The sequence below is a fragment of the Pleurodeles waltl genome, unplaced genomic scaffold (assembly GCF_031143425.1).
Source record: "Pleurodeles waltl isolate 20211129_DDA unplaced genomic scaffold, aPleWal1.hap1.20221129 scaffold_39, whole genome shotgun sequence".
In the NCBI taxonomy this organism is placed as follows: Eukaryota; Metazoa; Chordata; class Amphibia; order Caudata; family Salamandridae; genus Pleurodeles; species Pleurodeles waltl.
Genome location: NW_027150097.1, coordinates 8,935,499 through 8,938,076, shown reverse-complemented (window position 1 = coordinate 8,938,076; position 2,578 = coordinate 8,935,499). Strand labels below are relative to the sequence as shown.

General features: G+C 45.9%; 1 non-coding gene across 1 annotated transcript; it reads right to left on the bottom strand.

Moving 5' to 3' along the window:
- Positions 1-1,957: 1,957 nt before the first annotated feature.
- On the bottom strand, positions 1,958-2,040 carry TRNAL-CAG (transfer RNA leucine (anticodon CAG)). The gene has a single exon. It is a non-coding gene; the product is annotated as a tRNA-Leu (tRNA).
- Positions 2,041-2,578: the final 538 nt, after the last annotated feature.

Below are 2,578 nucleotides of genomic sequence, written 5' to 3'. Positions count from 1 at the left end.
GACTTGAACGGTACAGTTTGAGTCCTCGACCGCCATGCAAAACTCGGCTGCAAGGATTCGGGGTGGATTGACTGAATGTGGCATTTCTTGTTGTGTACAATTCTTGTACACTGGATTAGCATAGTATCTTTTTTTTGAGCAGCTATGTTTGTTTTGTATTGGTTAAGGAGAAATGTTGTGTTCGTCATGGGCACGCCTATGATGCACACCAAGGGAGGTAGGGAGTGTTAGTCTCCCCCGAGTTTTGGAGTTGGATGGTAGGCGCGGTGACGTGGAACCGGAGAGAATAAAAGGTCAGGGAAGGTGTTCCTCGTGGCCAATGACTCTATATTATTCTCTGTGTATTTATTAAAACTTATCTGCGAAACAGGCACAGTGTGTGCACGATGCATCACACCCCTCCCATGCCCTGAATACAGAAGTTAAAAACCAGCTGTGATTGGGACGCAGTGGGACCCTGGTGCCACTGAACCTTCTGCACTGTGAACCTGCTGAACTATTAACAGCTGTGCTTTTGATATGTAGGGTCGAAACCTTTATCTCGGCCCCTCTATCACGATTTGTTGAAGATGCTGTGATTTCCTGCTTTACCGATTTACTGCGATTTAGCCAACTTCAGGCAATTAGTGCAAGCAACGGACAATAGATCTTATCGATAATTTACAGAAACTGTTGACATTGTTTTTGATACTGGTGCTTGGAATAAAAAAGTCCAAAAATGTATCCACCTCGCAAAAGACGTTTGTCTGAGGTTGGTTTCGAACCCACGTCTCCAAGAGAGACTGTGTTCTCAACACAGCTCCTAAGACCACTCGGCCATCCTGACACTCTTGACACCACACTGATGGCTCAATTTCCAGCTTATAAACCAAAATGAGGGCCATGTACTGAGTGAATGTTGTTTAATGTCCTCTGTATTTTCAATTCCAGACCTTCCTGCTCAGGGAAACAGTGGGATCTGAAGCTGATGAAGGAGAGAGGATGGATCATCCTGACAGTGAATCCGGTGGTGACTCCTACTAATTCTCAATCATCGACTACATGGGGTGTGGACATGCAGAAGTTTGAGCCAGTGCACATGGCCGGTGGTGACTGCTACTAATTCTCAATCATCTACTACAAGGGGGGTGGACATGCAGAATTTGGAGCCAGTTCAAGATTCAGATCAGGAGGTGCCTGGCTCCATACCAATAAACTCAGTGCCTCTGAGACAAGGACTTGAACGGTACAGTTTGAGTCCTCGACCGCCATGCTCAACGCGGCTGCAAGGATTCGGGGTGGATTGACTGAATGCAGCATTTCTTGTTGTGTACTATTCTTGTATACTGGATTAGTATAGTATCTTTTTTTTGAGCACCTATGTTTGTTTTGTATTGGTTAAGGAGAAATGTTGTGTTCGTCATGGGCACGCCTCTGATGCACACCATGGGAGATAGGGAGTGTTAGTCTCCCCCGAGTTTTGGAGTTGGATGGTAGGCGCGGTGACGTGGAACCGGAGAGAATAAAAGGTCAGGGAAGGTGTTCCTTGTGGCCAATGACTCTATATTATTCTCTGTGTATTTATTAAAACTTATCTGCGAAACAGGCACCGTGTGTGCACGATGCAACACACCACACCCATGCCCTGAATAAAGAAGTTAAAAACCAGCTATGATTGGGACGCAGGGGACCCAGGTGCCACTGAACCTTCTGCACGTTGCACCTGCTGAACTATTGACAGCTGCGCTCTTGATATGTAGGGTCGAAACCTTTATCTCGGCCCCTCTATCACGATTTGTTGAAGATGCTGTGATTTCCCGCTTTACTGATTTACTGCGATTTAGCCAACTTCAGGCAATTAGGGCAAGCAACGGGCAATAGATCTTATCGATAATTTACAGAAACTGTTGACATTGTTTTTGATACGGGTGCTTGGATAAAAAAAGTCCACAAATGTATCCACCTCGCAAAAGACACTTGTCAGAAGTGGGATTCGAACCCACACCTCCAAGGGAGACTGCGACCTGAACGCAGCACCTTAGACCACTTGGCCATCCTGACACTTGTGACACCACACTGATGGCTCAATTTACAGCTTATAAACCAAAATGAGTGCCATGTACTGAGTGAATGTTGTTTAATGTCCTCTGTATTTTCAATTCCAGACCTTCCTGCTCAGGGAAACAGTGGGATCAGAAGCTGATGAAGGAGAGAGGATGGATCATCCTGACAGTGGATCCGGTGGTGACTGCTACTAATTCTCAATCATCTACTACATGGGGTGTGGACATGCAGCATTTTGAGCCAGTGCACATGGCCAGTGGTGACTGCTACTAATTCTCAATCATCTACTACAGGGGGTGTGGACATGCAGAATTTGGAGCCAGTTCAAGATTCAGATCAGGAGGTGCCTGGCTCCATACCAATCAACTCAGTGCCTCTGAGACAAGGACTTGAACGGTACCGTTTGAGTCCTCGACCGCCATGCTCAACGTGGCTGCAAGGATTTGGGGTGGATTGACTGAATGTGGCTTTTCTTGTTGTGTACTATTCTTGTATACTGGATTAGTATAGTATCTTTTTTTGAGCAGCTATGTTT